The 22,548-nt window shown below is 45.1% G+C and overlaps 1 protein-coding gene across 2 annotated transcripts in view; it reads left to right on the forward strand.

Annotated features, from left to right (window-relative positions):
• Positions 1-22,548, forward strand: part of ARHGAP6 (Rho GTPase activating protein 6) — a 1,083,331-nt gene that overhangs the window by 379,009 nt on the left and 681,774 nt on the right. Inside the window, exon 1 of one of the 2 annotated variants that reach the window (XM_085622293.1) lies at positions 21,653-22,172. The exons of the other annotated variant lie outside the window; for it this stretch is intronic. The gene's annotated coding sequence lies outside the window, so the exon portion shown is untranslated. Of the gene's footprint in view, positions 1-21,652; positions 22,173-22,548 lie in introns of those variants that run through there. 2 annotated transcript variants of the gene reach the window in all.

Consider the following 22,548-nt stretch of genomic DNA (forward strand, 5'->3'; position numbering starts at 1 on the left):
TTGCAAGGAGCAATAGATGAAAAGAGAGAATATGGACATTAAATGAGGCGATTACCATGGACGTTTGATTTGGATAAAATTTTATGTAAACATTTTTATGTTGATGAATAAACTGCGACCTTTTCAGGCACCAAAGAAAGTTGTCAGTGCTGATTTTAAGGTAAAAGCGAACAGTTGGTGGAAACGGTGAAGGGAGCGGGGCGGGACGACTTGCCGCCTGGAGGGGGTTTATTTTATCTCTAAAGATGTTGATTTCAGCTGGTTTCTTGTATGAATTGCATCAACACCCGACTTGGTAGAGTTCTGCTGCATAAAAATGTGAAATACATACATGAGAATAAATGTCAAGTAAGAATTCCAAATGTAAAGCAAAGTATGCACTTAAGTGACAATACCCGAGAAGCCTTAAAGGAATGTTTTGCTATTGGCTGTTTTGTTCTCACTTAATTTCTTTTATTTTGCTGCTTTTCTTTCATTTTTCCAGACTGTTGGTGACCAGAAAAACTCACATAACATGCCCCTGTATCAGGGTGGGTCCAGGATAGCCCTGTAAATCTGAATCTGTGTCACTTCTTGAAAACAGACTCAAATACTGAAAGTAAACAGGTCTATTATTTAATCAGTGGTCAGTCTGGAAGACTTTATAGATCATGTACTTTCGAAGCATTAATTAAATTAAATGCAATAAAGGTGATTGAACATCACGTGTACAGATTTTTGCATTCAGGGTAGCTGTTATATTGAAATGTAAGCATTTTTCTCAACTAGTACATTATGGATGTATTTTGAAAAATAAATTGGAGAGCCTTGCATGAATGTAAAGGTGATGGGACATTAAAAACCGGCCTGACCCACACACCCTGGCCTTCTCTCATCGAGAGGGCTGCAGCATGTGCACAAAGCCTCCACTCGATGACGGGGCTCATTTTCTGTAATGCTGTGATCGTGAGAATCATATTAATGTACCCAGTGCAAACTGGAATATAAATGACAACAGCACGCTTCATTTGAGCGTTTTCCTTTTGTGGTAGAATTCAACGCCGCCTCCGTGGTACAGCGTGGGGCGCTGCTGACGAGGGAGACTTTAACAAACGACTGCTTGTTGTTAAATCACGCCAAAGAAAAAATGTTCCTTAACTGCATAAGCCTCTGAATATTCAAATTTCAGGCAGTTTTTGCATCTGAATGGGCTTCTTGCGAGCGCAGACCGTGCATTTCAAGTCATCGCCAAGGGAGCATCGAGAGACCGAATGTTGAGCTAGCACTCGCTAGATGGTCAGTGCTACATAGTGCCCCGTGACTGCGGGCCCCGGAAGTGTCCAGGTTTTGTGTCAGACACAAATTTATTGACAATATGTAGGAACATTGTGACCTTTTGATGCCCAGAAATACCAATTAACTAATCGGGGATTGGACTGGAGCCCTCTCCAGTTTCTGTCGCATACGGAAAGTGCTGATGGTGAAAAAGTTATGTCCTGTGGATTAGTGATCATCACAATCCAATGTAACCTGGGGTTGCTTATTATTTGCAACTGGCGATGAAAAAAATCCTAAATATTCAGCAAATGCATTTGTTAGTTTCAATATATTTCTTTGAATATATACCAAAGCATCTTGTGAAATATATAGCAAAGTGTCCTGCTTTGAAATATATACCAATGCAGTTGCTGTGGAATATATACCAATGCAACTCACGTTGGTATATATTTCACCTATTGAAGTCTGTCTGTCTGTCTGTCTGTCTGTCTGTCTGTCTGTCTGTCTGTCTGTCTGTCTGTCTGTCTGTCTGCTTGCTTGCTTGCTTGCTTGCTACTGGTGGTCTCCAGTAGGTAGTTATAGTTAGGACCTTGTTTCCATAGGAAAAGCGTTTATTCTTTTGCCAATATCTTTGGCGTCATCTAACAAATCTTCGCAAAAGATTTCAAAACCAATGGGGCGGTCAGGTCATCTGCTGTGTTGAAAGATTCGGGGCGATTCATCCAGCGGGGACTGATGGGGAAAAAAGGGGTGCCCCAAAACGTGTTTTAGACGAGAGGTAGATGCTGGGGGATGACGCGGTGGGGACGAGGGGGGAATGGCGGGTGTGGGGGGGTAATGCTTGGTGCAATAATAAAAATTTAAAAATAAACTTACCTTGCCGCTGACCGGGCCGCGCGTCTCTCCTCCTGTTCCCCTCTTGCACATCGAGGAACAGGAAGCAGGCGCCACTGGCCAATCACAATGCTGCAATGCAGGGATGTGATTGGTTTTGAGCGTCCTGGTCCCACTCCTCCCCTGATTCAAGAGGAGAGCAGCCCCCCCCCCCACCCACCCTCCGGCAAAGCAGCAGGAAGCAGCATAACATGACGATAACACAGCTATTATCCTTTTATGTTTTTGCTTCCCACTGCTTAAACGCAGGGGCGCGCTCCTCCGCCATAGCGGGGGAGCCACCTTGGAACGCAAAAAATGAATTCTTGTGATTGTCTAAACCAATGAGACTTCTTGAAATATTTAACTCATGTGTTCATTTGTAAAACTTGAGCGGCTGGTTTTTCCGTTTAGTTCTCTAATGGTTCTTTCATAAACACTGTTACGCAGTGATGAGGTGTCTCAGTGCTCCGACTCGCGTGCATGTACACACTGAGCCTTCGCGGTGCTGCCATCCACACTTGCTAGCATTCGGCCCTATTCATTCAGTGGAAATGTGTGGGGTTTTTCAGGACCATTAGTTGAAAGACCCTCGGCATCCTGTCTTTGTGCGCCTACTAATAGAGCGAGGCTCACACAAGCAGGCAACTGCGTTTACCTAATAACATTACGTCTTACCGTACTTTATTTTCTGAGCGTTTTCCGACCGCCGAGACCAAACGACTTCTGGCTTGGTGTTTGAGCTGAAAGAGGCGACTTTTAACCAACAGATACAGCCAGGGAGGTAAGAGACCACGAGGGGCTGTTGCAGCAGCTTAAACCCCTGTTAAATTGTACGTGGCTCGGGGAACTCTTAAGTTATTATCTTAGGTGGCAGCAAGAGAGCCCTTGGTTGTCACAGCTTTAGAGGAGGGCACTTGTGGATAAGGTGCCAGTCATCGGAAAGGATCTTTCCTGCCCAAGCTAAAACATCCTTTCGCGCCTTTTTGTTTCTAGCGAATCCTTAAACGCACGCTTTTTTTGTTTTATTTTGTTGAATGGGCACAACTGTAATGTTCACTTTGGTTATTCTTTTTAAGAGAAATTTGGAGAAAGTTGTAACAAATGTTGCATTTTATAATGCACAGTGCCCCTACAGGATTTAAAGACAACACTATAGTTTAGTGGATTTGACACTTTTTCCTACGGGCTTTAGAAAATAACTTGAAAGCATGGTTATTATAACATATGTGTTTAGGAACCATTCTTTCCTTGCAGGACATTGCCTATTAGCCATACATTCTATGTGTTCTGGAGCTTTATGGAATACTTCTATCCTTAGCATGGTAGAATATTATTTGTTGTGGAGTTATTTTAGGGTAACTACCTTTTTGCCGGTTTTCTAGGGCTGGTGGCTTCCTGCATGGATGTAGCTCTGTCATCTCATGTGAAAACTGCTCAATGTGGGGTGCTAAAAACTAAGATGTTATTGTGATTTAGAATAGCAAGACTCCTGACGAGTAAGTCACAGGCCGTAATATTGCCAACTGATTAGCACCCACTTCAATCTCAGGAGGAATGGAAGATGCATTAGGAAGCAAATCTGAGACTTTCCAGTCACCTATCCTAAATTCAGGTGTAGTAACCCACTAGGATCAATATTCTGAGATCTGCACTCGTGTGTGTGGCCTCAAGTAAGCTCACATTGCAATGTCCTGATGAGGAGACTGAAAATGTCCCTTTGGTCAACAGTCAGGAGTGTCTATCTGAAGATGGAATTTGAAATATTATATGAGCTCATTGTTGTTTCACAGATTGAATTTTTGGAGAAAGGATCCTCCTCTTGAAATAACTTGAATACTGGTTCCAAAGTGTCTGTACTGAAATCTGTAGGTGCAACCATAAGAGGTCATATCCCTAGTTCCTTGTTTTAAAGATCTATCAGTAGCCTATAAACCTTGACAGTTCAACTGAAACACATTTGTAGGAATCCTTTAGGGTTTGACCAATGTTTAAAATGCACATTTTATTACTCTGTTTTCTTGTATTGGCTCTAAAGAGAGCTCCGCCCCATTTCTTAAAGTATTAAAATGTTAGCCAAACCCTGATTGGCTGTCCTGTTGGAATCCTCCCCCTGCAAATCACCTAAAGATCGGATCAAGTTTCTCCCCCTCCTATGTATTGTAACTTATTGATGTCTCTGTGAAACAGTCGTCTGCTGGAAATACTGTGCTCCATTCGCTGAGCCATGAGTCTGCAGCATTGTGCATCATGGGTCAGTACACATGTCAAGCTCTTGTGACCATACTTCGCTTCTACCAGCTTTGTTTTCTTTGTTAGTTGAACATTTGTTTTATTACATTTGAGAAATAAAACTGTTATGGCACAATGAGTAAATTATATAAAGAATCCCAGGTCTGAAGTAAGGATGCATGCTTCTTTGATAATTCCCTAGATCAGAGGTCTTCAAACTTTTTTATTCTCCTATTTATGAAATTTCCCATATATATATTTGTAAGCACTTCAAGGACTGCAGGTAAATAAAGACCGCCTGGAAACACACCAAAATAAGTCATGCTTCCAGGTTATCTTAATTTACAAGTACTTGTTGAGGTATTTGCGCCCCCCCTAGGAATGCAGCCACAGGCCCCCAGTTGCCTTAGACTTTGTTGAATCTCTTGGTGTTCTGTTTAAAAAAAATAAAAAAAATAGGAAAATTCGAGGTATCATTGTCAGTTGTCTTTCACAATGGTGCCAGTAGTGTGACCCTGCAGCCCATGTACATCACACTGAAATGGACAAGGGTGTTGGTTTGTTGGCATGACTTACCTATATCTAATGAATAATGTCAATCGTGGTGTTGGAGTGATTTCTCTGAGGGCATCCAACTGCAAAACACTCCAGGCACACATGAAGGAGGATGGTGTAGAAACTAAACTAGTTAAGAACTCTTAGCACAACAGAAAAGGATTGGTGTGGATGCTAGTAGTTTGTGTGTGGTGGAAGTGTGTAAGGAGCTAAGTGATCTCCGGTCATGGTGCAGCGAGTGGCATTCAAGTTAAAAGGAAATGGTAACTCATCAGAGGTTAGCAGACACTGCCCAGGTTGGTTTTGAATGTGTGCACGCATGTGTACGCTGGGCTAATTGTAGGTGCTTTGTATGTATGAGGACCAGAGTGCTCTGATAGTGCCATGACTAAACTTGAAAAGGAGAAGCGTTCTCATACATGCCATGTGTTGAATAGTCATCTTGTAGTCGAAATGGGGCTGTTGCCTTAGTTGGATTTTCCCCAGAGAACTTGGCACAACAGGCAGTTCATATGTGTTCCTGTTTGACTGTATAACCAGCCGTGCCTTCTACTCTTTATGAAAGGCCAGTTTTTTGATGGAAGCTCTTCATTCTGCAGGAAAAGAGTTTCATAGTTTTGCTGCCTGCACTGTAGATGTTAGACCGAGTCATGGTCTAGTCTATTCGGGATTTCAGAGAGGGTTCTCTGATCTGAGACTAATTCATCTGTATTTTTTACTTGGTGGAATGACTCGACTGTTCTATATACTGCATAGTGAGACATGGTGATTCCATCAGAAGAGAATTTATTTGGTCCTGGAAGACATTGCAGCATGGAGAACTGGGCGTCTGTAGACCTGTGACTTGAGAAGTCTTGGTTTAATGATCTTTATTCACTGAAGTCTTCAAGAAAAAAAGTATTGAAGTGTGTTGTCATTGAGATATTTCAGGTGAGAAATCACCAAGGATAGGACTGCCTGAAACTTGCAAGAGAGAACCAGGAAATGGAAAGTTCTCCCAAGTAGTCTCATTCAGTGGAAGAAGTTGATGACAACTCTGTCGGGGCAAGAATGGGATCCAGGTCGGGTTCCACTCAAGACACCTTGTGGATGAGCCATGTAGTTTGAGAGGATATCAGGCTGGTGTCACCATATGTGGAATTAATACACGGATGATGATTTTGTTTTGATGACCTTTAGTTTTAGATGGCTCCTGGTGATCTAGTCAGGCAGAGCAACAAAGCGTAGCACAGTGAGCGGTCAAACTAGAACTTCCCAGCCTGATGTCTAGTCTACCTATGCATCTATGATGAGGCCTAAATATTTTTTTATATGGATACGCTATCTAATTTAGGTGTGGAATAGCATTGTAGTGATGATGGACCTAGTGGTAAATCATAGTTGACAAGACAAGGTAAGAGGAAAAATTTTGAATCAATAATGATCTGGAGGTGGTTTGAGATGAAGCATGCAATGCATGCTAAGGCCTTCACTCAAGTTCCAGTATCACAGACATGTGTTGTGTGGTGGACTAGCTTAGTAACAACCGAGAGCTCTAGAAATGAGGGCAGCACTTCAGTGCATTGAGGCTATTCCCCAATAAGGATAATAGAAGACTCAATCCACCAGCAGGGGAAGAATCCATTCTTTGCGTCATTTAGCAGTTCAAGAAATGCAGTCTAAACAAGTTGTGTCCATGCTGTCCTCTAAATCAGCTTACTCTGTAAAGGTTTCGTAGCAATTGTTTGCAGCTAAGCGTTGTTGGGGGTGATGTTTTGTTCAAGAGCAGGCAGTGGTATATGGCTTTTCTGATTACCACAATCATTCCATTTTGAATGGAGCCGTTGAAGGTGTTGTCAGCCACTAGGCAGTTGTAGGGGACAACAGAAGCTTCTTGACTGCTGCTGAAAGGTGGTCATTCTGAATTAGAGCGCAATGCAAATAGCTTGGATAAACATGCACGCTTAAAAAATCATGAGCGTACAGCGGGGAAGGGGTAGTTGTAGGATTCCATGACTCTTAAAATCCAGGAAGGCTGTTTGTTTGGATTGGTGAGATCAAAGTTCAAGCGCTTTCTTGTTGAAATGTTTGGCCAGTGTAACAGTAATTTTATGAGCCAGGCCTAATTTTGTTTGTGCTTGTTTCCACCCTGCTACATTTAGGCAGTATTTTGAAGAACTGCTTCAAAGGGAGATCGGAATCAGTTAGACTGGTGGCGTGCTGCATCTCCTCTCTATTTCTAGTTGGTGATTAGTAGAATCTCAATTGTTCATCATGTGGAATAGTATTGGGGTGAGTGCTATGCTCCCTCTAGTCTGTAGAATGTGGTTCCTTGTTTTATCTTGGTGATCTTTTGGGAATACAGTTTCTAACCTTGGTGGTTGTACTTGGGGTGCTAGAGCTTTAACATTCCCAGTGAGTGTGAAACAAACCAAAGGTTAAAGTGACATTATAGTTGGGGGTTGAAACAATACAAAACTAATGTTTAAAAAACAAAAAAGCCATTGAAATTCACCAGTTATAGTTTACTGAGCGGACTAAAACTTGAGCCTCCCCGCCATGCTCTGCCAGTGACATCACATATTTTATCACTCATAACATGTTAAATTACATTCATGACATCACTGACTTATCCAATTACATCACTGATATCACTGATGACATCATAGTTATAAGGTGCCAATGCTTGTTGCTTTATATAAGTGTTTAGCCACGCAGCAAACTCTGACAAAGTTTGTGGTAAATCATCTGTGATATACTGGCCCTATTACTATATGGCATTAATTAAAGTTCTTTGACAGTGTTGGCTTGTGTAGTCTATGGCACTGGCGTCCTGCCATTATCAAGTCAATAAAGACCCCCAAACTATCATACACAGTTGAAGGAAGTATATACTTTTTCTATCCGTCATTAATACCCTTTTATTGTTTTTGGCATTTGCAATGAATGGCATTTGTGACCTTCTATATGGCCATGCCCTTTACAATGACAGCCACATAGTCTCTATGGCACAGATGTGCTAATACTGCCAGTAGATGTGATTCCCTCACACTGCCTAGCACATGGCAGCTAGGCTGCTGGGTGCCCAATAATTACCACTGACGGTGGTACCCTTATAACTCCTGGAGATGCAGTTTACACCTCTCTGGTCGTATCAGGCACAGTTCAGTAATACCCATTGAGTACGGAGTCTAGTTATGGTGACTACACATGGAATAAGGCGCCCTTCTCCGGATGTCATATCTACAGTTTTGTGTCGAGTTATGGCGAGGACACATGAAGTACATAGTCAAGCTCTGGTGAGCATACGTGGAGAAAGGAGCACAGGTGTGGTGAACACGTGGATTATGGAATCCAGTTATGGCGAACACACGGTGTAAGGAGCACAGCTATGGTGTGCACGCATGGATTACGGAGCCTTGTTCTGTGGCATACACCAGATTAAAAAAAAAACAGTTTTGGGTGTCACTTCTGTAGTCTTGTCCAGGTGAGCTGAGCGCACATGGACTAAGGAATCCAGATCTTGATGTTACATCTGCAGTCCTGTGTCCATTTATATCAAGCACACATGTTGTGAAGTTGCATTTAATTCTCCTCTCATTAACATAGAAATATTAATATTGGACCCTTGGTGACCACTCTCCTCTGATCTGGAGACTCCTCTCCAGAAGGCATACTGGAGACAGCTCAAACTGAGGGTTACAAGGTGCTGAACAACACACACCTTCGGCAAAACAGTGCATCTAAATTGGTAAATAGAATGAAGATGCCATAGACGAGCATTTTTGAACAGTGAGGCTGAGGCAACATGATGGAAGGGAGATCTAGGGACTGGGCAGAAGCAGTGAAGGGCACAGTAGTGAGTGGCAAGGCAGAAGTAACACAGATCTCTATTCTTCACAGAAGGGTTTATTGGAAAACAGTCTGAATATAACAAATAAAGAAGACAATCGCAGCAAATTAATCCAACAGTCATCCCCTTGGGAGCAACAGTACAAAGTGTGCTGGGGGAGGGGAAGGCGGAGATGGTCAGAGGTTAAGCTTGGTAAGTACGATTGGGGTGGGTGTGAGCCTCAGACTTTCCAACTATCAGGCTGGCCTATAATGTTAAACTGTGTTATCCAACAAGCAGCAGGGCAGTGGAAATGTAGACCAATGCAGATTGTTAGGGGTACTAAGTGAGAGAAAACACAATATTTTGATAACTAACGGGGTTCCTTGTCTCCGTGAAAACGTACCTGGCAAGTTGATTTCTTTGGCCCTGACGACCCGTGGACCCTGCTGCCTGCCCCTGCTCCCTTGTTGCCTGAAGCGGTTCCGGCTCCCGCCGCCGCATCACCACCTTGCGCGGCCGCAGTGGGGAGCCCGGACCACAATACCCAGGAGCCCTAGCGGTCACGAACCACGTGACCTAGAGTTGCGCGCCAGGAGGCGCATAAATCCACGACGCCGCTGCGGCAGAGCGGGTTCCTTGTCTCCCGTGAAAACGTACCTGGCAAGTTGATTTCTTTGGCCCTGACGACCCGTGGACCCTGCTGCCTGCCCCTGCTCCCTTGTTGCCTGAAGCGGTTCCGGCTCCCGCCGCCGCATCACCACCTTGCGCGGCCGCAGTGGGGAGCCCGGACCACAATACCCAGGAGCCCTAGCGGTCACGAACCACGTGACCTAGAGTTGCGTGCCAGGAGGCGCATAAATCCACGACGCTGCTCCCGCGTCGCGGGACCGCGCGCGGGTAGCGCCGGGAGAAGCCCGGGACAAGGGCGGGTCCGTCTGAGGCCGTCCGGGGCCGAAGGAGGCCGGGCTGGGTCACATCCTTTACGCCTGGCATCAGAAGTAAGCTGCTGTTAGTCCCAATACTTGGACAACTGACCGTTGCTCAAACACTGACTATTATTTCACGTTTGGTTCCGTGTGAAAATGGCAGGGAAGGGGAAACGTCCCACAGCCCCCTCCACAATTGCAGGGACTATGGACCAATTCATCACCCGTGCTGTCTCGGTCTTGGACCATGAAATTGCCATTACTGAAAGACGCCTCTCGTTAGACCCCTCACTTGTTAGGCGTTCATCACTGGGCCCCCTAGCTCTCGTAAAATCACCAAGTAATGTTAGAGAGCAGCCGCGAGAGGAGGCATCACGATTTTCACCAGATACAACTGACTCAGTGGCCGCATCGCTAGCAGAGGAAGTTGTATCCATACCTGCACCTAAAACCCCTCGCCCTCAGACTAGAGCAGGGGCCAGATCTACTACATCCACCAGGCTAGTTACACAGAAAAGGAAAAGGGGAGGGGTGACGGACGGCACCAGGCCGGCAAAAATTTCCAAAGTACCTAAAAACACTGTTCCTCTTGATTCATCAAGCATTAGTCTCCGCACTTCTATGGCTGACGCTGGTAGACTCGCTTTACCTCCATTTGATCCAAGTAACTTTGCTCTTCAGCTAGAATGCATTGTTCGTTCCTTAATTACCCCTTTAATGGAAAGGATTGAAATGGTTGCACTTAAAGTAGATAAATTGGAACAAACCATCTTGGATAATTTTTGGTCGTTAAAGAATGTCGTTAAGTTATGTACCAAGGACATACCTAAAATTAATTACTCACCGAGAGCTAACTGTGTTGGTCCTGTTCCATTTTTATCTGACATACCGCCTGCCCCTGCCCCTGCCCCTGCTCCAATCGCTGTAGCTACTTCAATCCTAAATATCCATCAACCGCCACGGCAGGTGGGAACGACACAAAATAGCCAATCCCCGAGGCGGGAGGGTAGGTCAAGTAAAGCATCCCAGGATACCAACACTAATATCACGCATCTAGGTAGCTTGAGCACTAACTTAGACACCTCAAACATTGCTCCCCAAGGCAATGACTCTAGGCCATCCTCGATCCAACTCCACCTCCCTCGTGAATCCTTCCCCTATGTTGTAGTTTTAGCGGGCGTTCCCGAACTCCCCACTAACAAAAATGAATCTTACGAGCAATTAAAAAACAAAGTTAGCCACTGGCTCAATATTAATAGACCAATTCCAAATGAATTGAATGGTCGGATTCTATTTGTTAGAAGGGTCCAATGGGTAGGTTCTCAACCCAAAAATCTTCGGGGAGATTGTATTATTGTCAATTTCAAAGACGCACGCCTTTCGAGGTTTATTATGGGAAACACTCCCTATGGCCCTAGATCTGGAATTGAGGTGCACGACCTGAACTATTTTTATACCCCAGCCATTTGCCACTGACAATTTTATAGTACGAAAACCCCCTTAATTCCCACGGCATCAGGGGATAATGATAGTCTACCTATAGATTGCGTGGCAGTCACTTCTGTGGCCTTATTGTCGCCCTCAACTAGGTTGGAAGAGAGGGTAAATGCATCTAGAAGCCTTGTTGAGCCCCATGTCATATGTTCGAGTAAAAACTTTGGCACCCTTTTGTCTTGGAACTTGGCCGGTATTATGACTAAAATCGACACACCTGACTGGGTCAGATTTATTAACGATTACGATGTCTGCCTATTTCAGGAAACATGGTCCTCCGAGGCTAGGTTTATGCCGGGTTATCTGAATTTTCATGTTCCAGCAACCAAAGGCCCAAAAGGCCGCCCTTCTGGCGGACTAACTATATGGGCTCGCCAGGATCTGTTCTCACGTGCTGTTGTAATCAACACTGGGTCCCGGGATATCCAACTGGTGAGGCTCACTTTCGGTCCCAAGAGTACTTTGGATATATATAACATCTATCTTCGGGGAACGAAGGGGAAAAAGTCAAGCGAGCTGGAAATCCTAACTACACTTATAGAATCTAAATCTTGTAGTAGGGACCTAATCGTAGCCGGGGACTTCAATGTTACCTTCGAACCCCTTCTAGATAGTGACTCTGAATGGGGCCTTGACCCCGATGAGGATCTACGCTGGGGTATTCCAGTCCTCTCGCTACCTCCCATCAAACGGTGGTCTATGGTAGCAACACAGGTCAACGCCCTTTGCCTAGAAATCGGTCTTCGGGCATTGAATGGAAGAGTTAAAGGGGACAAGTTGGGAGCATCCACCTTTGACAACGGCCGTTCAGCTAGTAGGATCGATTATGTCCTGTGTTGTTTGAGGTTGTGGTCCCTTCCCATTGACATGGAGGTGGTGCGAAGACTGGAGAGCGATCACAACCCCATTTGCGTTTCTCACAGTTGGTGGGGCAAATCCTGTTCATTGTTAAAGGAACCAATCTTGGCCCCCCCAGCATGTGTGCCAACCAATGACCTGCGAAGGTTAAAATGGGCATCAGTAAAGTCCAATGACTCAGTAATAGCCCACATCAATACTAATCTCTCTGCAATTAATGCAAATCTTGAGGATATTTTGCAAAACCGAGATCAAGATGTGCAAGTAACCAGATTACATGAGTCTTTTTTTGAGGGATTACGTCCCTTTTTTTTCAAGCAAATAAGACAGGGTACCAAGCCATCGCTCAAGCAACCAAGGTGGTACGACAAACAATGCAAAAGTGCAAGACGCACCTTGGCTAAAGCCCTATCCAGTGGGAATACACCACTTATTCAATCAGCAAGATCTGCCTATAGGAAAAGCATCGCCCAAGCCAAAATAAAATGGGACGAATTGTTTTGGCAGGACCTGAAGGAGGCCAGCCATTCCCGGGATGCTAGACTGTTTTGGAACGTACTGAAGTGGGGTAGAGGAGGTTTATCGGAAAACCCTTCAAATCATGTCTCACAAGAGGATTGGTTGGGCTATTTTAAACCCCAATATGCGCGAGACCCCCACTACACAATTCAGAGCATAATGCCTTATGTTTTCTATTCGTCCGGGCCTTTTACCCCCAAAGATGCTCTAGCTGCACTGTCCTGCGTTGCTGCAGGACGGGCCCCTAGATTGGACGGTGTTCCTTCTGATCTCTTTCTAGAGAATAAAGCTCCATGGAGCAAGTATATCACCCTTATAGCGAACGCCGTGGCTGAAGGCGCTCCAGTACCTAAATCTTGGGGGGGCGCCGTCATAATTCCAATCTACAAAAAGGGCGATAAAAGCCTCCCTGGGAATTACAGACCCATCAGCCTAATTGACACAATCCAAAAAGTCATCGGGAGGATGGTTCTGAATGAGGTACTTATTTGGATTGAAGCAAATGAGATTCTCTCTAGCCTCCAGGCGGGCTTCCGCAAATCCATCAGCACCATTGACCAGGTGTTTCGCTTTAAGCAATTGCTATGGAAGGTTGTCGAACTGGGCAAAGGTAGTCTCTATGTCACTTTTGTGGACTTAAGAGCTGCCTTTGACCTTGTCCCCCGTGAACAGCTTTGGAGGGTTCTAGAAAAGCTGGGTCTGTCCCTGGAACTTTTGACTCTAATAAGAAGATTGCACGGGTCCAATTTTGCAAAAATACAATGGGGCGGTCTGGGGGAATCAACCACCGAGTTCCCCGTTGAGCGGGGTGTGCGTCAAGGATGTGCAATGGCCCCAACACTTTTTTCCTTGTATATTAATGGAATAGTGGACCATATGCTCCAGGCCAACACTGATGCTCCAAAATTGGCAGGTGCACCCACACCAATATTAATGTTTGCCGACGACACTCTTATAGTGTCTAAAACCCCGAGCGGCATGCAGAGGGCACTGTCAATTTTCGAAAATTTTTGTAAAGACCACGGATTGGAGGTCAATGTGGCAAAGACAAAGCTTATGACCTTTAACCCACATACAAGTTATAGAGTCGGTAAGCTTATGATGAACGGCCAAATTCTCGAGGAGGTAACTAACTTTACATATCTAGGCATTCAAATGTCCCACAACAATCGGTGGAATAGGCATCTAGAAATGTCAACATTGAAACTTACCCAGATTTCGGGAACGCTGGTTAAAGAGTTTAAAAAATCCCTTACCAAACCTGTTAAACCAGTGTTACAAGTCTATGAGGCAAAGGCCCTAAACTCAGTCCTGTATGGAGCTGAGCTCTGGGGCTTTGATACATTAACATCCCTCACTGCAGTTGAAAATAAATTTTTTCGCTCCATTATAGGCTTGCCACAAAGCACGCCAATGGTCCCACTGCGTTATGACCTAGGCAGGAAGGCCATCAAAGACTTGGCCATTCTCCGTGCAGTTTTATACTGGAGGAGAATATGGACCACCCCGGAGCTTCGATCTTGCGCAGTGGGTATCATGGACGTAATTCAGGCTGATAAGTTTCACAAAATCAAGTGGTTAAGGAACCTTCGAGAATCCTTAAAAGCTTTGGGGCTGGAAAACTTATGGAATGATCCAGCTGCCGCTGATTTTCCTGTAAAAAAGCTTTTGAAAAAACTTTATTGGGATAAGGTATCACAGGGTGTGGGCAGCTTCCACTTCCCCCACGATGACTAGCCGTTTCCTAGAGGCAAAGGCTATACCTTTTTTGGAACCTTTTTGGGATTTGATAACATCACCAAAGGACAGGAAACTCTATTTTCAACTTAGAGCAGGTTCCCTCCCACTAAGGGCCTTAACTTGTGGGTGGTTTGGTGGAAGCACATGTACCTGCCCTGCTTGTGGAGCCAAAAAAGAAACCACTGGCCATTTCCTGTTTGTGTGCCCTGTATACGCCACTCCCAGACGTCACTGGCTCTCCCCTCTATGCAAATTGTTGGGTACTAGGAGCTCTGTTGTAGCTATTAGAATTCTACACACGAGCACCTTACCAGTTCACTCAATAGGCTTAGCCAAATACTTGGGGTGGGCATGGTCACTTAGATTAAAAACCCTTCGTTGCATAGAGAATGTATCTGGGCAGGTTTAAAGCTTTCTAATATATTGCTGTCATTCCCGCTATAATTATTCTTTTTATAACCCACGTGTATTGCACATCATTTGTCTGCTTCAATGTTTAATCTTTTCTTACTAAAATTTTTTATCTATTTATTGGAATGTTTTTATGGAAATTAGTGATTGTGATTTTTTTATATTAGTGATTTTGCTGTGTCTTGTATGAATTATTTTTAATTCGAATAAAGACTTATGATGATGATGATAACTAACCAACATTTTTGAAGACTTTCAAAGCAGAGAAGGAGAATGCGTGCGCGTTTGTCTGTATTTATGTAAAAATTCCTTCTGAAATCCGAGACACACCTCACCATACCCGATTGAAAACACCTGTACCCAACTGTTTACCAGAAAATACATTTATAAGGGGAGTGCAACACCCCAAACACCCCCCTGAAGCTACGCCCCTGGAGAGGGCGCATGCGGCAGTAAGTATCTCGCTGGCAGGAAATGGGCACCCTGGGTTGGTGCGGTGGCACTTAACGTAACCCAAAGCCTCTATACATAGCATACTGTCTATTAAACAGCGCATGTTCACCCGGGGGTTGTTGGCGCTGTAACAGGTGGTACTGCTGTCACTTAGGATGCCCCTCTCACAAAAAACCTCTGAGGTAACACAACTGGAACAAGCGTCTGGAAACCCGACAGTGCCCTCCCTTGTGCTGGTTGTGACTGAACCCGCTAGAATATTCGGCTGCGCAGATAGTTTACGAACGTCTCTGTGGGACCAGTCTGCATATACTGAAATAAGGCAGCGCTGGCTTTAAAGCTTATTTTCCCTTCAGTTACTTATCTCATTCTTTTCCTGGGTAGCCAGCAGCACTTGAAGCCTGCTGTAGATTGTTTTTGATAAGGCCTGTAGGAGGAAATGGCAGCCATAAACAGGAAAGGTTGCTTGCATGCCCTGGGGCACGCTGTCCTGCCTCATTCAACGTGGCAGGGCAGAGAGAAGGAAAAATGCAGATCTGCAAGGGACAACAACCCCCCCAAGAGAGAGGGTCTCTGGTTGTACTCCAAGGAAGCCTCCCATGCCAGAAAAATAAAAGGAAACCCTCTTTGTCACCTTAACATATGTAATAAAAAAATGTATACTCTTGGCATTTCACAGGTGCGTGTTTCAATCACTCCGATTGCCACTTTTCATTTTGACTGAGACTCTGTGGCACTTAAGACTATGTTTAAAACTCTGGTTAAGTTCTGACAGCTTTGGCTAGCATGGAAACTGAAAGAAACGAAATGTAAACAATTTGACCAGGATAACACCAATTGAAAGCCAAATTTAGGACACCTCTTTGTGGACTGACAAAAGTAAGTCTGTGTCAGGTTGGGGCCACTTAAAGGTCAGTACATCTAAAAAGTCTGGACTTTTGGTTCATAGGGTGATGCACAGCATTACATGTATGTCATTTTCAGACATGACCGTTTTGCAGATCTATAGTTGAAATGATAGAGGTACACAGAACAAATAAACACACTGATGCACACATGCATGCACACCATAGAGACACGCACCACTCAGAGAACCACAGATGGCCATTAGCACATGTAAGTAGACACAGACATGCTCGCACATGTGCACACACCCACAGGCAGAAAGAACAAATACACAAACACAACTTCCGATGCCGCTCTGATAGAATGTGCCGTGTTTATTGCTGTGCAGCTGTGAGCGCCAGAGTCCTCCTATAGGGAAATTGCGGCAGCCACAAAACAGTTGCCCGCTGCCCCGAGCCTCCTCCCATCTGCTTCACCAGGACAGCATTCAATGTTTTCATAAAATTAAGACATAAACACAACGCTGCTCACCCTGGAGTGTGATGAATTGAAGGGTTGAGGCGTGCGGTGTGCAAGACAGACTTAGTAACGGCACACAACATGGGATGTTTAAGCCTTCAAATCCAGCAAGGATTGATAATCCTTCGGTGAAGGAGATGCCCTTGAGCCAGACGCCACTTACTTTCTCTCGACATTAAGAACCTGAGAGGGTGCTCGAAGTTCATTGAAACAAGCAGCGACAGGGTGATTTGGGATGGGCCAGCGGTGACCTGGGATGGGTTGTGGGGGTGGGCAAGCAGTGTTTTGGAAGGGGGTTGTGGAGGCGGGTTGAGGTGTCGCGCTGGGGCAGGAACAATATACCGCAGTCAATGGAATCATGACTGATGTAATATATGAGGTAATAAACAATGCATTGCAGGGGCACAAGTTATAGTAAGCACAGCTAACTATAACTGCTGAATTTCTCTAGTTTTGTACGATTGAAATGTGAGCCTAACTATAATGTCCCTGTAACCTTTGTGTAATAGTATTACCAGCATGACAGCAGCGTCACGATTGGTCTGAGCAGCCTGGTTTGCCTCTCAGGCAGTGCCTGAAAGCCTGGGACTGTTCTCCATCCGGCTGTGCTACACAGCTGAGTGAAGAAATGCTAAGTGCGCATGTCAGTTTTGCCATCCTAAGACGGCCAGCCAAACCGACATGCACACTTATGGTGCCTACCACTCCTCCCTGCTCAGTCAGACAGCCTAGCCTGCCCCGCCCCAGACTGGATCTACTGAAAAATAAAATGATAATAACTTTGTGTTATTATCGTTTTCTTTTTTCTTTTCGTACTGCTCAGAGATCAGTGGGGCGACGCTCCTCCGCCTTAACAGAGGAGCCGCAACTACCTGCAAAAGGGGAGCAAACATGGAAGTCTGCTCCCCGCTGGCAGGAGATTTAAACATGCTTCCACCAGCTAGAACAGACTTGTATTCCATTTCCTTGCGCGCACTCTATTGGGCAAGGATAAAGAACACACATTGTTACTGCCTGGAGGGAGGATACAAAAACTGTTGCTCCCTCCTGGCAGGAGCTAAGCTGGCTCCCGCACCATACTGAGAGGCGGCTGGGGATCATGGGGGCGCTGCCGCTCCCTCTGCAGCCCCCAACGTGTTTGTTGGTTGGTGCCCCGGGTGGGCACCAGGGCACTCACCTATAATTAAAGCAGGCCCTTCGGGATGGGGTCCCTGGGATCAAAATAAGCTTAGTGTGAACCCCTCCTTCTTTTTATAACACGGCCCCAGAGAATGGGGTCCCCAGGCCATAATAGGCTGAGGGAGGAAGAGACATACTCACCCCCCCCCCCCCGCCCCCAATATTTAATTGCATTTGGCCCTTGGGGGTGGGGTCCGTGGGGCCTTCTAATGTGTGTGAGGGGAATATAGCAGTGGGCTCTTTGAAGGCTTCTGGGGGCCACATGACTCCCCTCTTTTATTGGTTTTGGCACCAGGGATGGGGTCCCAGGGGCGTGATAAGGCTCTGAAGGGCACCCTCTACTTTTTTATGCAATGCGGCCCAAGGGAATGGAGTCTCCGGGTCCTGATAAGTCTCGGGGAGGAGGGCTGCAAGGTTTCCCTCCCCAATTTGATTGCTTTTTGCCCCAGGAGAGAGGGCCACAGGCCCCCTCCCTTTAAGAATTTGGCCCCAGTGGATGGGATCCTTGGGCTACAAAAGGCTTGGGAGGAAGCCGGGTAGCTCCCCTCTGTTATGTCCATCAGCCCTGGGGGATGGAGTCCTCGCTGCTACTTAAGGCTTGGGAAGAGGGATCACGTGCCCTACTTCCTTACAGTCTGTTTATGACTTATATATATATATATATATATGTGTGTGTATATATATATATATATATATATATATATATTTAAAATGTTTATGGGGGAGGGATCACAATGACATTCCCCTCCTGCAGCAATTCAATTCTAAGAAATAACCAGATAGCATATTACACTCTGCAGGTATGATTTATGCTATGGCATTTGGTCCTGTGTGTTTTTTTTTTTTTTTTGTTTTTTTTTATAAATCAAACATACTTACTCAAAATACGAGAGCACATTTTTGCAGGAAAATAAAATCACTCTAAATTTGCAATCTGTGATGCTGCAAACTCTTTACTCAGTTTTAGCTGCACTGAGATAATAAGTGAGTGAAGATGTGTTAATTTATAGTTTCTCTAACCTATTTATGAGCCACATTTATTTTCATTGCTGTGGCATAAATGCTTGTACGGGGAAGTTCAAAGCATCATAGGATATAACTCCCCTAACTCGTTACTGAAGCAATGAGCGATCTTGCATATGCGATGCCTCCCTTCTACAAGTTGATAATGGGTTTAACCCATTTTAAGACGCGCTCATAGTCGATATTGTCTCGAGTGTTACGTTTCATCACTTTTAGACAGAGATTGCGGTCAGTAATGCAATCACCGCGGACCATAATTCAATTACCGCCAGCCTTAGCTTTGACCTTGACCAATAAACCAACTGCTCACAGCTGGAAGCATACATGCATGAGATGTCTTGCTAAAAACTACTTGGGAAACCACTGAGGCTAGGGTCACAACAAGAATTGCTTATAAGAAACTAGAGAAAAGAATGATAATTCAGATTTCAAATTTAATATTTGAGGCAATATTACATTCAGAAATAAAAATGTGCCTTCTCTCGCAAAAATAAGGTTGTGCTAATAACAATAATCCAACTACAACCAATCCGTAAAGTAGTTTTATTTTGAAAGCCACTGGCCAATAAAAAAAAGTGTGAAATGTGTGTTAGTTGGCCACCAGAAGAGGGATATACAAACCTTGAAAAAAACAGCAAATTCATAGCAAGAGCCAAGCTATAGGTCTCGCTAGGGCCTACGAGCCTAAATAAGAGTGGAACCATAAAAAAAATTGTAAAGGAATGTAAATAATGTCTATTTCCTTAACATATGAACGTGTTTTAGTTTACATTGAGTGATATCTATTAAAATAAATTTAAAAACATAGTTTTTTTTACAAAGATTCAAGAAAGAATTCTCTTCCATGAACCCCCACCATAGCTGTCAAGGTTCCCGATTGCTTGTGTATTACATTTTTCTAGTTTCAGTGTAATTGTGAGTGACATTTCAACTGCTATTAGTGACGCTTTTTTTGTGAGGAAAATCAAGCAATGAAGATGAAGGAAACATATAAATATCAGAAATGACACCCATTTGAGCAGCGATAAAGACTAAGAAGAGTCACATCATAGGTCACAAGCTGCATTGTTTCAAAAAGAAATCAGCTCATCAATAAAAATCCTTTGCTGAATGAGCGGTCCGCCCTGGTCCAGCACGCCGCCCGCTACCTGCCTAGCCAGGCTGACGGCACCATCACACCAGTCGCAGCCTGTCACACAGAGCTACACTACAGGCTCTGCTGACTTAGTGACAGTCGGCGTGCTGAGAAGTAAATTTGACAAACACGTCAATTTCCGAATACCTGGACAATGTTACCAAGAGCCAAAAAGCAATGTATAGTGTGATGTGCAGTAGTTATAGCTTCTAAACCATATACAGGTGTGAATGTTTGTATAGTTCACCTGTGAACTCAATGACATATTGGCAGGGCCATTGGAACTATGTGATAATGGATGAATTAATTATGCAGATGGATTTACTTAATTTACGCTGCAAGAAAAGATCTAATTTAGGTGAGTAATGGTGTACATTTCATTTTCTGATAGGATTCCTTCATAATGTTTTCATTTTTATATGTTAACACTGTCTGGGCAAAGGTTTCCCTCATTGGCACCGTTTTAACACCAAATACAGCAATAAGCAAATGAAAGGTGAAGAGCTATCCATTGCGCCGTAGCAACATGTGAGCAACATTTTTGGTAAGTCTTGGTTTGTTTGAGCTAAAACATCGTTTAGTTGAAATCTGCAAATTATACTGCAGATGGTGGATTATGTGGCAGGGTATTCCCAGACGTGGGCCCTTTGCTCACTTTGCCACTGAATTCAAGCTAGCCTGACTCATAGGGGGTAATACCCCGAAACCGGTCACAGGATGCTTGATTCAAATCCTGCGAAGACCTGGCTTGGCAGGCCCGGCTGGACTGTTCCCATGAGGCACAGGGTCAAGACTGATTTGCATATGGTTCGGTCTGAACTGGGGTGGCAAAGTGAGCTAAAGAACGATGATGGGTTCAACCCAGATCTGTGACTGGGGGCGAGTGCCTGAAAAGTTTCAGCGCTCCGTCCATCATCTTCGTGTGTTTGCTTTGTTGTCCCTAAGTTGGCAGGGGATGCCCAGATGTTGGTCCCTTGCTCACTGTCACTGGATTCAAGCTAGCTTGGCTGATGAGTGGTGTTACTCCGAAACCGGAACCAAGATGCTAGTTTGTGATCCAGGGAAGACCTGGCTTGGTAGTTGGGGCTGGACTGTTCCCATGAGGAACAGGGTCAAGACTGATTTGCATATGGATGGATCTTACCTGGGATGGCGAAGTAAGCTAAAGAACGATGATGGATTCAACCCAGATCTGTGACTAGAGGGGGGGGGGGTGAGTGTCTAAAAAGTTTCAGTGCTTCGTCCATCTCCTTGTTTGCAAATGCATGACACCCATAGCTTTGCAGAAAACGCAATGTGCGCAGAATCGCATAATTCCACTGGCACTGCTTCTAGGTATACCAAACCATGACTTACCTGTTCACAGGAGTGTGGGGTGCATGTCCTACATATTAATGTTTCCCAGTAGGTTGAATGGTCACAACTATTATGTGGTAGAAAACATGTGGCTGGTGTGTTGTTTATCCTGTTAAACATGTGCCAAAATACTATGGAGCGTTCTTTAGGCAAGGCGAGTGTTACTATGAACCTGCCTGCCCCACTAATCTGTCACTAGAAAGAAGTGCGTAAGCACAGAGCGACAGATTTAATGGTGATATTTTCGTTTCTCCCGGCATTATTGTATTTCTCTGAAAGGGGGCTCCAATGAAAGGGCGGGATTTATGTTTTACGAGGGGCGTTTTACACTGCAAATTGCAAAACAGTGCGAACGCGATTGTGTGGAGACGACGCCCTCCGTTTTCAGCTGCCTGTGTCCACGAGGTGACCAGTGACCCTCGGTCTGCGAGTTGATTGCGAGGAAGAGCTTCGGTTTATGCTGAAGGGACGAGGAGACATCGATGCTCCTCCACGCTGCGAGGCTCGCTCTCGACCCTTCCAGCATTCTTTCGTCTATGCCTAATAAGGAAGGTTTGCACAGTTCCAGTCCAGCTGAGTCTTTCCGAGAGCCCGGCGTAAAAAAATGTGTTCTGTGTTTTCGACAAGCCCCTTCTTAACCGCTTCATGTACTTTTGAAAAAAAAGCACAGCTGAAGGTCGAAGAAGACGGATAGTTGAATTTCCTTCCGCGTCTGGCTTTGCACTGCTCCTCGGAAGGGACGGAGCTGGTTTCTAAGAAAGCGCAAGTGTCTTTTTTTTTTTTTCTTCATGGGCTCATTTTCGGATTAAGGGCAGCGGGCGTCTCTGGCCGTGCAGGGAACCCCAGCAGCCCCTGCCTGGCTACATCTCTTCCGCACCTGATGTGCCGCCCCGGGACAGCGGCGCTGGGCAGCGTTTCAAAGCCGCTGCTGAGTGTGTTACCGGAGCTAGGAGGGACGCCGCAGGCAGTGACACGTTAATGGGTGAGCGGGCACAACCGTGTGTGCATGTTCGTCAGTCTCTGGTGGCTGAAAAGATGGTGCTGTATGTCAGTACGTGCCTTTTCTTGACCCCCCCCCCCCCCTTAGAAGTTGCCGCATCCACGGGGCTGCGCTTGGAGCGGAACAGTGGCACATGCGCGGCGCTACAACACCTCCCAGCAGCACATAGACGCGCTTTGTTGTTGTTTGGAACGACCCAGCATGTTTGAATTGAAGTGTGGGTCTGGCACCAGCAGCTCCTCTGTAATGAGCAGCCATGGCGGGAAATAATTAAAGGCGGCGGATAATTAGGCCGCTTCTGGTCAGAACGTTTTAATTAGAGGGAGTCTACAGCGCGGTGCCTCCGACTCTGCGGACT

The sequence above is a fragment of the Triturus cristatus genome, chromosome 8 (genome assembly GCF_964204655.1).
Source record: "Triturus cristatus chromosome 8, aTriCri1.1, whole genome shotgun sequence".
In the NCBI taxonomy this organism is placed as follows: Eukaryota; Metazoa; Chordata; class Amphibia; order Caudata; family Salamandridae; genus Triturus; species Triturus cristatus.